We start from the raw sequence: 15,038 nt of genomic DNA on the forward strand, positions 1-15,038 counted from the left end.
TGGTGAACCTACTCCTGTAGGTTAGCAATAAAAGTGACATCCTACCTTCCATTCCAATGTGAAACCTGTGTCTTGTCAGAGAAATTTTTTTCACATATATTATTCCACCAGGGCTCCCACAGCCCCACTGTCAGAAAAGCTGTATTATTTCCATATCACTGATGGAAAGACTGAGGCTCCAAGAAGTAAAGCTATTTAGCATGTGTGATGTGGAGATGGGATGTGAACCTATGTCTGTCTGACTCCTGGATTCCCTGCTCCTTGCACTCCCTGCATACTTACTCCCCTTTTCTCTCCCCCCACACTTGACAGGGCTACCCATAACAGGGCTCAGAGCCCAGAAAACCAGGTAGTCATCACTCCACCATGTGAGACCAGGTAACACCTCTTCCCTAAGCATCCTGAGTGCTGGTTCTTCACTTGGAGCATCCTTTCCCCACCTAAATCTAGCCCAGTGCCCCTCCCCTCATGATTCCCCTTCCAGATGGCTATGAGCTCTGTCTCCCTGTGTATCTTTAATTTAACCAGCCATCCCTCCACAATGATCTCCCTTGTATTTTGGCATTTATACACATATCTCATGTCCTCCAGGACATTTTTGGCTCTGGAGTGGTATGACCACAATTCATTGCCTGACCTAAAGGAGATACACAAGAAATGTCTCTGAAATTGAAGGGTGAACTGAAGATGAATGAATGTAAGAAGAAAGGAAGAAGTGAGTGGATGAACTAATGGATTGAGTTGAAAATGAAAACAATGGAGGATACCAAGAATTCCAAACAGCCATTGCAGGCAGTGATGAGACAGTATTCGCTACAAAGCATGAGAGAGGATACATACTGGGATTAAGAGGACACCAAAACGCAAGTATAATTCAAGGTCTGTGAAGAAACACTCTTCAGGACCCAATAATTCCATGTTTCACTCTGAATTCACTTTATGGGTACTGATTTCTGAAACTATTCACTTTTATAAAGCCCTAGCCCTTCTTTCTGATCATTAATCCACGGCCATGATGGACTAATGCTACCACGGAGAATAATTTTGGTGTGTCCACACTGTGCCAGGTGCTCTTGCAAATATCTCACTTAATTCTCACAATGATATGAGACATGTAGCTATGTATATGTTTTACAGATGGGAAAACTGAGGCTTAGAAAAGTTAAGCAATTTTTAAGGTCCCTGATATAATAAATGACAGAGTCAGAATGCAAACCCATGTCATCTGAGTTCAGAGCCGTCCCTCCTAATCCCTCTCCCATCTAGGTTTCCAGCAACATGGCACCATGCCTGGCTATGACAGCAAGCTTCCATTAACTGAGCACTTGCTATATGATTCACCAAACACTCTGTGGACACTGAATTCACAGCAATCTCATGGCTGAGGCACTGTTTTGATTCCTATTTTATAAACAAAGACACTAAGGTTTGTGTGACTGAGTGAAGCCACTAGAAAGTGACAAAGCTGGAATTCGAATGTAAGCTGACTTCTTCCAAAAACCACGCTCTTTACCATAATTACTGTGTCCCAGAAGAACCACTCATAATTTTCTCTCTTGTTCAGTAGATGGTTGTGGGGTCACAGAAAGAGCCCTGTATTTGAAATTGGATTATTTATGTTCTAGTCTTGGTTCTTCTGCTTAGGTTTGTACCTTGGACAAGATGTTTAACATTTCTGGGCCTCAGTTGGTCATCCATATGATGGAGGCAATCATGCCCCCTGTAGAGCTACTGTGAAGGTTAATGAGGAGTCAATGCTCATGAACACACTGTGCAAACCTCTATTTCTGTGAAGGAGAAGAGGGTCAACAGATATGATTATGCTTGTCTGGAAGTGGATAAAAGGAGTCTCACAGAGATGAAGTGTCTGGTCTAACAATCTCACAGAGAGTCCGTTCATTAGGCCAGGAACAAAACCCAGATGTCCCTAGGCAGTAGTCCATGTGCCTTTTGCTAGGTGGCCAAGGATCATTATTTGCAAGGATGAGATTCTGCCAGCCCCACAGTGCTTCTTTGGTTTCCATGTGCATCATCTTTCCCCCCTCACACACCACCCAGCTCTTTCGAGGCCCCTTGACATTCAGGGTAAAAGTCTTTTTCCATCATTCCTTGGCTTAACTGTTGAATTAAGTGGTCTTGTTCTGTTAAAGAGGTCCACCCAGAACGAGCAGGCTGGAGAGAAGGCAGCGTGAGGCTGGTCAGGCTCGCCTGTCGAGGGCTTGAGATCCTCTGCTAATGAACACCGTTTTGGAGCTGCTCGGGATTAAGCCATTATCTGTACGATCTTCACCTGACCCTTTATGGGCCAAAATTCATTCATTCCAATTTCATGCTTAACTAGGAAGGCTTTACAACTCCTTTCTCCCCTGGTATCATTTCTCTTCAATCTCCGGGACCCATTATGCAGCAATTTTGCTTTCCCCAATTTCATTTTCACTTTCAAAGTGAATGTCATTTGTCAGGCAAACCACATATTCTTTGGATCCCTATCTGTTAAATTATTTCTGAACTTGACTTTTTGGGGCCCCATTCTGGCTGACCTAAATTCTTCTCTGTCTTCTACCATTTCCCCCTTCCCTCTGAAGGCAGCCATTTGAGGCTTCATTGCCTAAAGAGGCTGTTTCTGGAAGCACTTATCTGTTACCCCAGTTGGATAGTTATCATTCCTATCTAAATGAGCTAGTGTGATCTTTTCTCTGAACTCCAGGCAGAACCGATCCTTTGTATGAGAACTCCCCATCAGGTTTCAGACCCATCTGCAGCGCCATTCTCAGATCGTTCTCTTTGGAACTAAGATTCAAGTCCTCAATGTTTCTAATGCAATGTTCATGTCTGTAGCCATGTTTCAAAAGAACATGCCCCTCTTGAAGAGATGGTGCCTGGAATCCTAATTAGGCCATCTCTTGCCAGAAGATCATCTCAGAGGAGGTGCCCTGCAAGGACCTCCTTGTCTTTTCTGTCCTGGTGTTGCCAACTGCAGGGAGAATGTGTGATGACAGGGAAAGGGGTGTCAGGGGGAACAGCTGCAGAGTGGCAAAGAGTGCCTTCATACAATTCACCTTCAGAGTAGCAGCAAAGAACTTCTGCAGTGAAACCATGCCTGTTAACACATGTCAGAACTGATATTATGAGGGGATGGACAGCCCTGCTCTACCACAGGTTGGATGGACCATGGATAGAGTGTTGGGCTGGGTCTGAAGTGCCCCAATTCCAGAGGACAAGACCACAATTAAATTGCACAGAGAATAACCAAGCTTGTGAAGAGGCCAAACAGTGTGAAAGACGGTGGAAAGAACTGAAATGTTTAGCCTGGAAAGGAGAGCCTTTTGTGGGGATAAGCAGGGTGGAAAATTCTATCTCAGACTCCTGTTTTACAAATTAGAAACCTGAGACTTGGAGAGGACAGACCTGGAGAATAAGCACAGTGAACTTTTCGAAGAATAAATTAAATCATTTTGCTTTGCTGCGTAAAACCCTCCAGAGACTCCTGCTCCTGTCAATATAAAGGGCAAACCCCAAGCCATGGCCTCCAAGATCCCACATGATGGTGCTGGTCCCCCTCTACAAAGTGGAGGAATAAGCTAAATTGGTACAACCAAGAGACCCCATCCAACCATGGTTGAGACAAGGTTAGAAGTTTACTTCTTGACCTTGCTATAAACGATACCACAAGTTGCAGGGCAGACCATGATTCAATAGGGGCCAATTAGCAGAAACTGTCAGCTGAGACTTCAGGAACATACCCACGAATGAAAAAGAGACCCTTGCCTACTTTGTGTACATGGTGAAGAGAAACAAGAGTAGACTGGACCAGAAATCGGAAGGGTGCTGACAGCTCGAGTGAAGATAAGCACATCTTCAAGGAATGAAGTGTAATGCTACTGTTAATGTGGTATATGCCACATTTAAGCCCACAAAAACTGTTAAAGTTTTCTGTAAATTAAAAAGTTTGCATGATGAAAAAAGAGATGAGGAGTCAGGGGCAGGCAGGGATGCCCTGTCATCCTTAAAGTGGAGCCTTTGTATCTGGGTGCAAGGTGGCACCACAGGAGCCTTCGGGGGCTGGTTCAGCAGCAGCTCTTTGGGGAGGTACCCTCTGCCCACTCTATCGAATGGAGCTGGCCCATCATATAATCTATCTCAGCACAACACCCTGCTTGCTTCTTTCATCGTACTTACCACTATTTATACTTATTTATTCACTTGGTTTACTTTTGTCTATCCTTCCTCCTCATTTCCACCCAACTAGACTATACTCTTCAGGAGGGTATAATAGGGTACATCTTTTTTTTTTTTAATAGTTTATTGTCAAATTAGTTTCCACATAACACCCAGTGCTCATCCCCACGAGTGCCCTCCTCCATGCCCATCCCCCCCTCCCCCCCACATCCATCAGTCCTCAGTTTTTGTCAGCATTCAAGAGTCTCTCATGGTTTTCCTCTCTTCCTTTCCCCCACCATTTCCCCCCTTCCTCTCCCCCTTGTTCCTCGGTTAAGTTCCTCCTAATCCTCCTATACGTGCAAACATATGGTATTTGTCCTTCTCTACCTGACTTATTTCGCTCAGCATAACACCCTCAAGGTCCACCCATGTTGCTACACATGGCCAGATTTCATTGTTTCTCATTGCCATGTAGTATTCCATGGTATAGATAAACCACATTTTGATCCATTCGTCCGTTGATGGACACTTAGGCTCTTTCCATGTTTTAGCTATTGTTGAGAGTGCTGCTATGAACATTGGGGTACATGTGCTCCTATGCATCAGCATTTCTGTATCTATAATAGGGTACATCTTGAATTTCCAGCTCACTACTGTATTAGCTCTCTATCCCTGCTTAACAAATTACCCCAAAACAGAGTAGCTTAAAATAATAAACATTTATTATCCACAGTTTCTGTGGGTCAGGAATTCTGAAGCAGCTTAATGGGTGGTTCTGGATAGAAGTCTTTCATGACATTGCAATCAAGATGTCTGATGGACTGCAGCTATCTGAAGGCTTGGCTGATGCTGAAGGATTTTTTCCAAAATGGATCACTCATATGGTGCTGGTTATTGGTAGGAGGCCTCGGTTTCTTCCCACAGGGGCCTCTCCAAGCTGCCTGAGCATCCTTACAATAGGGCAGCTGGCTTCCCCCAGGGTGAGCAATCCAAAAGAAAGCAAAGCAGATGCCTCTGTCTTTCTGACTAGGCCACAGAAGTCACAGACTGTCATCTCTACAATATCCTGTTGTTTACACAGGTCATTCCTATTCACTGCAGGAGGGGACCACACAAGATTGTGACTATCAAAAAATGGGGTGGGGGGGTCACCTGGGTGGCTCAGTCAGTTAGGCATCTGACTTCAGCTCAGGTCATGATCTCATGGTTTGTGGGTTCAAGTCCGACATTGGGCTCTGCATTGGTGGTTCAGGACCTGCTTGGGACTCTCTCTCTCTGCCCCTCCCCAACTCTCTCTCTCTCTCTTAAAATAAATTAACTGATAAAAAAAGAAAGAAAACTGGGATCACTGGGGGCCATCTTGAAGGCTGGCTACCATAACTACTCTATCCCCAGCAGCCAAAATAGAATTAACGTACGGTAAGCATTTAATATACGTTTGTTCAGTGAATAAAAGAACAATGAGAGCCCAAGTAAACTCAGAATTATCAAGATTAGTAACTGAACCCAGTCTTGAAATCAAGTCTTCAGTTTCCTACTAAGTGTTCTTTCCCTATGACTTTGCCAACCATGCTCTCTCTTTTCCAATCCTCTGACACACAGCCCTGTCTCTCCCAGACCATGTCAGCCTGTAACCCAAGGCGGTGATGGCCTTTTCAGTAAAGAAAAGCATCCCTGGGATACGTCTTCACTGGAGTACTTGGCCAGGAGAGAGGAGGAATCCTGGGAGGCTGAGGGGTTGCAAGAGTCTGTCAGATCCATATGCAGCATTTGGCTATCTAAGGCTATGGTTTGGAAACTTCAGTTTGCAGAAGAATCCACCAGGGATTTGGTGATAGTCCAGAGTGGGACCCAGGATTCTGCAATCAGGAAGGTTGGTGGAATGTTCTCATTGCTGATGGTTAGAGGACAAGCACTCCCATTCCTGGGGCTCCTTTGCACCACTGAGCACAACCTTCCAGAGGGCCCACAGAGGGGTGGTTGGGCTTGGGGAGGGGAAGCCCAGTTACAGGGCTGCCAGGGTAAGATGATTTAGACAAGCTCAGGAAAACAAGGCCAGGGAGTGACAGCAAGAGGACAAAAGGCTCCTTAGTATACTGTTTATTTGTATAGAACTGAGTGTTAGGTAGTTGTGGTGTTCTTTTTTTCCTTGCAGGAGCTCCATGGTGTGTGTGTGTGCACACGCACACACGTAAGTTAGCTTCTTCTGGTATCCAACTGGGGATTTGATTCATTTAACTTGTTCAGAGTCAGTTGCAATAAACCAGGTGGTTTTGCATTGCTCATGCAAATCACTTTCTCCCACACATGGCCACAGTCCCAGCTGCCAAAATGTTGTCATGTTCTTGTCTCCAGAGCCTTAATAATAAGAAAAAATACAGTCTGCAGCATGTTTGTGCTCAACACTCTCCTTGGTTATCTCTGAGCCTGTGCGGTCACTGCCGGCTCTGTCAACGAGCCAATTCAACCCAGGAGAAGATATATACAGAGGCCAGTGGAGCTGAAGAGCCTGAACTCTAGCTCCTCAGGTCATAGCTTCTGCTGACCTATTCACAGTGTCCCTTATGACAGCCAACAACACCTTGGGTACGGAGGCTAAAATCCCAAATTTTAGATTTGGGCTCCACCTGATGGTGCCCTGGTGCCCTAATTCTTGTGGGAATTCGGTGAGACAATCAAAGTCAATACTGCCAATTGGTTTTAGTTCATGGTGCGGAAATAGATAAAGCACTGGAGTAAACATGAAAGGTTAGCTGTGGCCATATATGATCTTTAAGAGGGTTTGGGTCATCCCGGCTTCTGCCCATCAACCGTGTGGCTAAGGGAGCAGTGTCTTATGGTAAACTGACTGACTGAGAGTCACCCAAATTAGTGACCCTTGCAGAAATGTATGTGAACCCATACACAGCCATGTGTCTTGCTTTGGCCAATGAGATGGGAGCAGAAGTGACATGCTACCTCCAAGCAGAATCTTTAAGAGCCAGAGTATAACTGTCTTGTTCTCTCTCTTTATCACAGTGGCCAGCAAAGTTACAGATCACCCTGGATACCAAAGTCAAGACTGTATGAAGTAGAGCCACAGCCAACCCTCAATAACCATAAAGCTTGAGCAAGGAATGAATGTCTTCTGTTTTAAGAGATTTGGGAGTCATTTGTTACTACAGCAAGCAAAACTATTCCATTCTGATCATACCATGGCATACCTGATGAGACCCTTTGATCTGAAGAAAAGCTCTAATTAATTGTGCGCCAGACAAATGTTAGCCACTCACTTTTACAAGCACCAATGGAATATAAATAATTTTCTTGAGTTTTTATCAGCTTTGTCCTCTGGAGGTTCAGCTTTATCCCCAAGCTAGTAAAGAGATGACTAAAAATTCCAGTTATCATATCCATACAAAAACAGGTCATCTCTTTCTGAGTCTCTTCCATACAGAAAAATTTCCAAAAGCTCTGTTAAAGCTTCAATAGCATCTAATGATAGTGATAATGAAAAGCATGGGCTATAGAGTCACAGAATCTGAGTCCAAATACTGACTGGGTGATCTTGGGCAAGGGACTTAGTCACTGTGTCTATATCTGTAAAATGGGAATAACATTAGGATCATTGCCAAGAATAAATGAGTACGTACAAGGTTTTTGGACCGGTGCCTGGTACATAGGACATACTTTCTGCATGTTAGTAGTGGACATCTGTCATGGCCAATTTTCACCCAGAATTACACAGGGAAGGGAATTCTGGGAAGCATAGTTCCAGCTTGGCCAGATTGACAGCTAGTACAGGATGGGAAGGTAGATCACAGCAGGCTGTTCAGTTAGGCTAAGGATTTGGGTGGGGGGACAGAGTAAAGTCTTTGAATTTTTTTCTTTCCTTCTTCTTTTTTGTAGAGAGAGAATGTGTACTCACAAGTAGGGAAGGGAGGCAGGAGAGAGAGAGACTCTTAAGCAGGCTCCACTCAGGGCAGAGTCTGACATGGGGCTCGATTCCACAACCCTGGGATTAGGACCTAAGCCAAAATCAAGAGTCAGATGCTCAACTGTTTTCTTTTAAAGTAGGCATGGCTTGATCAGCTTTGCATTTAAAAAGACCTGTTAGGTACCAGGGTAGACAATGATTGGTGGTAGGATACAAGAAGCATGAAGAACCAACTGTTATAGTAGTTTGTCATTTCTAAGGTACTGCTTCAAATCCTGTGGAAAAAGGTGAGATAAGAATGCACAAGCAAACAATTGCTAGAGTCATTTTAGCTCTTTTTTTTTTTAACGTTTAATTTTGAGAGACAGACAGAGAGAGAGAGAGCAAGCAGGGGAGAGGCAGAGAGAGAGGGAGACACAGAATCTGAAGCAGACTCTAGCTTCGAGCTGTCAGCACAGAGCCTGACGTGGGGCTCGAACTTAGGAACCATGAGATCATGACCTGAGCTGAAGTCAGATGCTTAACCTACTGAATCACCAAGGTGCCCCATGGTAATTTTAGTTCTAATGGTCTATAATGCAATATAAAAAATAAAATACATGTACACACACCAGATTAAGATATTTCTTTCTTTCCCTGAGAGACATTCAGTCCATTTCAATAGTTTCCCAAAACGTGGTATTGTTATTAATTCTGGATTTTTCCCATTAAACAATGTAAGTGTGTCCAATGATCAAAATAATTCACTCACTTTTTCCTTGTGCACAGTGTAGATGTATGCTATGAAAGACACTGAATCCACTCAATTAGAACCAAAGAGCTTTCTGACTAAGCTTTAGATTTGTGTGTCAATTTTAATTCCAAAAAATTCATTAGGAAGTAAGAAAGAAGGAAACCTTCACCTCATGAAACAAGTCTCTGCACTAACTACCCAGGTATCCCCTCTCTCTCCCAGCCTTCCTTGTGATTGCTGGGGCTTGGGCGTCTAGTACTGGCCGATGGACTGTGAACAGATATGACTTGTCCCACGTCTGGGCTGGGGCAGTGTGGAGCTGGGGTGCCTCTTTCAGTTTTCTGTTACCTACTGTGGTGACTTGAAGGCAACAGACAACAGAGCCACAAGATGAGGAGGGTGGTGTAACTAGGATGAGGCTTCATGTGAAGAGAAAAATGGGATTTTATTATGAAAAATAATAAGGGATTTGTTAACTTGGCATGGCCTAGCATAGCCTGGCTAATACATCTGCCAAAGCCAGTGTCAGGTACTTTTACACCTATTCTCCTCACTGAGCCACCCCATTCGCCTATGACAAACACAGGGCATGAGAAGGAGCTTACCTATGCACACATAATTTGCACGGATGAAACTTGAACCAATAGATATAGATCCAAAGTCCATAAGTTTTCTATCCCATCATACAACAGCACATCCTATTCCCACTAAAGAATCTAAAGGATATGACCATGGGTGGACAACAAGCATTGACTTCTTGACTCACTGAGAGGGACACAAAGTTCTAGCTGGTCCAATGTCCTTGTCGGGTGTCCAGGGCTTCAGGTTTGCCCTTCTGACCTCTCCTCCAATTCTTTTTTCCTTTTAATTCTGGTGGCAAAGTAGCACTGTGGTTAAGAGCATAGATTTCTGGAGCTCTGCCACTCACAAGCTGTGTGACCTTGACCAACATATTTCACCTCCACAAGCTTCAGTTTCCTCATTACCCAAAATGAAGATAAAAGACCTACCTTATGGGGTGCTTACAAGGATTAAATGAGATGGTGTCTGCAAAGTACTCAGTGTGGGGTCTGGCACATTGGAAATATTTGGTAAATGGTAGCTAATAAATGGGATGGCCCAAAGCAGCCATTCATTTTAAGGTACAATAGATTATTTTTCCAACAAATGCTTTCTCCAGGAGCTAACTGTATAAATAACCTCAAGATTCCTAACCTCAAAGGCAAGGGAAATTGTGTCAGCTTGCTTTCCTCTCCTATGCTTAAATTCACGCCTACACTTTATTCCCATTATTAGTTCCTATTCTCCTAAAGAGTTCTCTGGAACAGCAGCCTGTTCTATAAGAGCAGAAGTTCTCAAAATCAGTTCTTCACCTGCAACGTAGGAATGCAAAATTCCAGAAAATCCCATTGATTTTCATTGACTCAAGAAAATCTCATCAGGGAAAACCTGTCATACTGTTCCCAGTAATAGGCATTTCTTTACCTGAGCAATACAAGCCTCCAAGCCTCAGAAGAGAGGTATCCTGTAGATAATGGTGGAGGGCTCAGCTATGTCCTGAGGGACACACATGCTTTTATTGGTCATTGTTAGTGGTTTTTATTTTAAAATTTTTTAATGTTTATTTATTTTTGAGAGAGAGAGACAGAAACAGTGTGAGCAGGGGAGGAGCAGAGACAGAAGAAGACACAGAATCCGAAGCAGGCTCCAGGCTCTGTCAGCACACAGCCCAACACGGGGCTTGAACTCTAATACCACAAGATCATGTGAGATCATGACCTGAGCTGAAGTCTGACACAACTGATTGAGCCACCCAGGCACCCCTTTATTTAAAAAAAAAAAAATTAATGTTTATTTATGTTGTCAGCATTGTTTAATTGTGATAAAAACACTTAACATGAGATCTAGCCTCAACAAGTTATTAGGTGCATAATTATAGTAATGTAAGCTACAGGCACAAGGCTATACAGCAGATTCTAGAATTCAACCATCTTCCATAACCCAATACCAACTCTCCCTTTCCCCTTCTCCCAGCCCCTGGTAACGAGCGCCCCACTTTCTGCTTCTACATGTTTGACTGTTTTATATGCCTCATACAAGTGATATCATACAGTATTCATCTTTCTTTCCCTTAGCATAATGCCTTCTTCAAGTGCCATCCATGTTTTGAATATGGCAGGATTTCCTTCCTTCTTTTGTTTGTTTGTTTATTTATTTATTTATTTTTAAATGTTTATTTATTTTGGGAGAGGAAGGGTCAGAGAGAAAAGGTGAAAGAGAATCCAAAGCAGGCTCTGAGTTGTTAATGCAGAGCCTGATGCAGGGCTCAAACTCATGAACTGTGAGATCATGACTTAAGCTGAGGTTTAATGCTTAACTGACTGAGCCACCCAGGCATCCTTTATTTTGAGAGAGAGAATGTGAGGGAGGGAGGGGCCGAGAAAGGGAGAGAGAATTCCAAGCAGGCTCCACATTCAGCGCAGAGCCGAAATCAAAAGTCAGATGTTTAACTGACTGTGCCACCTAGATGCCCTGAAAACCACCCATAATTTTGACAGTAGAAATAAAGAGATATATTTCAGACATTTTTAGGATATGCATTGTTGTTTTTAATAAATCATAACGTATATCTCTTTATACCTACTTTTTGCCCTTTGGATCTATCTTTCCACATCGGTAAGTATCTATAACCAACTACTACTTATTACAACAGCTGTATACTATTCCCTTATATGGATGTAGTTTGGACTATAGGTTGTTTCCAATTTTTTTTTGCTATTGCATGTAAAAATGTGATCCTCAATGCTGAAATAATCATACAGTAAAGCATTAATAGCTCTGGTGGCTAATTTCTGTCCCCACTCCTGACACCCCTGCTTGTCCCTATTATAAATAATTAAATGTTTTCCAGTTAAACCTACCTAATTACATATTAATCATCCCTAAGTCAAAAGATCATTGCTGAGATTAATTATAACAGAGACACTTGTTCACAAAAACTTGATTGTTATTTCATATCAGAAACAACACATTAATCTAAAGACTGAACTTCACAGACCATAATGATCTTTTACAACAAACAGATGTCAACCAGGTCTTCTCTGGCAAGGCAGGAATTACATTACTACTTAATAATCCAGACAGGGGAAAATGAATTCCAGAATAAGGGGATTTGCTTATAAAAGCAGTTTTTAAATAATGAGCCATGTTGCAAAGTAGACAAGAGATGGAGTCAGACAAAATGAGGTTAACATTGGCACTGATCTTTATTTGCTGTGAGCCCTCGAGCAGTTTACTTAACTTCTCTGAGCCCCAGCTTCCTTCTCTCTAAGATACTTATTAACATCTACTGCAGATGTTACCCCTCCTTGACTGCTAAGACACAGAGAACAGCTAGAGTGAAGGCCCTCTGCCACTCAGAAGAAATTATCTCTTGGTCCAATTCTGTATTTGACATCTCAGGCCAACAGCATTCTCCATTAATAGAGTGGCCAAAGAATCTACATCCACACTGGGACACTTCTGAGACTTAACTGGGGCACTATAAATAGTTTGCAGGGACAGCAGGTGCAAACTTGAGCTCCCCCAGGCAGACTGGCAACCCTACTATTAACCAGATCAACACCAGTCTACATGAAGCAAGTGAGAAAATCAGGTCATTTCATTTCAAGGTTGTCTCAGTTGTTCCTCATGTGATCAAGAAAAACTAATTCAATCACAGACTGAAGCATGCACAAAGTTTATTTGGCCTGCCCAGAAGGACCCTTTTGCACAATCTATTTGGTTTTGTTTTTGAAGTTTATTTTATTCATTTTGAAAGGGTGAGGAGAGGCAGAGAGAAAGGGAGAGAGAGAGAATCCCAAGCAGATGGTGCAGAGCCTGACGTGGGGCTGGAACCCACAAACCTTGAGATCATGACTTGAGCCAAAGAGTCAGACACTTAACTGACTGAGCCATCTGGGTACCCCTGGCACCATCTCTCTGAGTTATCAATTCTGTTATCAGTCTTCTTGGGGCTATGAAAACTTCTTTATTATGGGGAACCTATAAATCTTATTGTGCAATTTTATATGATCTTGGTATAGTTTTCCATTTATTTGCATTTTGAAAAAACTCATTCATTATATGCCGAGCTTCAGCCTAAAATTACAGGAACTAGGGAGATGGCTGAGCCACAGTCTTTTTGCTTTAAAGGAACCCATAGTTAGGCCAGGGAGACTACCACAGAAGCCGTTCACAAAAATGTACCACATGAAATATTCCAACGTGGAGGTATGTGCAAAGCACTATGGGACATAGAGAAAATGGTGATTAATTCTTCCCTAGAAGGCAGAAGCTGTACCATTTGAGGCATCTCAAATAATATTTTCTAACTGAGGAAGCATAGGGAGTCCCTTCTAGGTGCAAGTGTAAGGAAGCTGGAATGTGGAATGTGTGAGGAACTGCTCAAGATAGTGTGGCTAGAGGCTGCTGTGAAGCAGGGAGAGGGCCTGGCCTGCAAACTCCTCTCTTTGGGTTTTCTACAACTTTCTTCTGCTATGGAAATCTCAACTGAGCAGTCTTTCAGCTCCTGCTGACTCTTAACAAAACTCCCAACAGCTCCAGAACTTCTCAGAAAGCTCCAAAACATGGTCTTTGAACTTATTTAACAGTGATGCTACTGTCTCTCAATTTTTTTAAGTGTGTGTGTGTGCGTGTGTGTGTGTGTGTGTGTGTGTGTGAGAGAGAGAGAGAGAGAGAGAGAGGGAAAGAGGGAGAAAGAGAGAGAGAGAGAGACAAAGTGATGCCACATGCCACTAAACACTACTAGATTTTTGTCACCATTTTGTATCAATCAAAGCTTTGTGGATAGATGCCATACTCTGATGTTTAAGACACCTAAAAATGACTGATTTGTAGAAGAGTGTTTCCTTGCAGCATTCAAAACTGGCCTGTTCGTATCAGGACCGATGTGAGACTGAGCCTCACCTTATACTGAGTTTACATCCTTTTAAGAGGTCTTCTGCTATCATTTCCGTAGGGTAGAAAAAAATCAGTGTGATTCTAAATAATCCTAACCTCATTAGAAGTCAACAAATGTTGCATTTGATTCACAACAAACCGTGTTTAGAAAAAAAAAGAAAAAAGAAAAAAGAAACAAGTGAGGAGAAAGTGCAGTCAGGCCATAAGGAAGTAGGATGACTCAAAGGGAGCTCCATCTCAGAGGGGCCCACTACTCACCAACAGGCGTGGGGGGTGCTCGCACAGAGGGTCGAGCAGGTATGTCCAGGCCACCAATTTGAGGGTGGAGGGGAAGGGAGAGGAGTTGTTCCAGAGTTTTGCAAATGGGCCTCCATTAAGTCTTTTGCTTATAAGTGACAGAAACTCAATTCAAACTGGGCTCAAGAAAAGCAATTTTAAAGGATTTATTGGATTTCTTAGTAAAAAAAAAAAAAGCCAGGGGGAGGACTGATCAGACATGCCTGAAGGATATTACTGAAAGGTATGTCTGCTTCAGCTTTGCTTTCTTATTTGCTGGCTTCGTTCTCAATCGGGCTCTCCCATCATGCTGACAAAATGGTTGCTCAATGCCAAATTGCTACCCTGGTCCATGTCTTTACAGCTCAGCACCCCTAGTGGAAAGAGAGGTTCTAGGATTGAGTCTCACTGAACCAGTGGGGGTCATGAGTCCATACCTGACCCAATCACCAGGTGCAGGGAGTGAAGCGAGTCGAGCAAGGTAACTTACTGTTCTCATACAGGCTAACCATCTTGGAACTTAGATGACAGGGATAGAGGGTCAGAAGTAGGGAACCCCATTTGGGCCTGGTAAGCTGAGAGACAGGGGACAGTGGTTCACCAATGCTATGGCAATGTCTGTCTTCTTCCTTCCCTAACCTGTTTTCTTCCTAGACACACATTCTAATTAATGTTTCCAGCCTCCTTCACAGAGGGCGTAGGGTGTGTCCATGTGACTGAGTTTTAGCTAATCAAAGGTGAGAAGTAATAGGTTATCAAAACCACTCAGCCACCTTTGGAAGCCATGAAATGAAGATGGTGGATGTACAAAATAGAAGGAGGCTGGTCCCTAAATCTCTACTACTTAGAGGAAAGCTGCACACCAAATGGGAACACCCATTGTGGATATTCTATCGTGTATAAACCACTATGTTTAGGGATTTGTGTGTTACAATGTCTCACATTAACTAACAAAGATGCAAATATCAAAAAAAAAGGGGAGGGGGAGGG

At 43.1% G+C, this 15,038-nt stretch overlaps 1 long non-coding RNA gene across 1 annotated transcript; it reads left to right on the forward strand.

Annotated features, from left to right (window-relative positions):
* Positions 1-331: 331 nt before the first annotated feature.
* Positions 332-8,051, forward strand: LOC120237468. The gene is made up of 4 exons (XR_005529959.1): positions 332-378; positions 592-879; positions 5,764-6,034; positions 7,180-8,051. It is a non-coding gene; the product is annotated as an uncharacterized LOC120237468 (long non-coding RNA).
* Positions 8,052-15,038: the final 6,987 nt, after the last annotated feature.

Source organism: Hyaena hyaena, unplaced genomic scaffold (genome assembly GCF_003009895.1).
Source record: "Hyaena hyaena isolate Hyena2069 unplaced genomic scaffold, ASM300989v1 scaffold_6, whole genome shotgun sequence".
In the NCBI taxonomy this organism is placed as follows: Eukaryota; Metazoa; Chordata; class Mammalia; order Carnivora; family Hyaenidae; genus Hyaena; species Hyaena hyaena.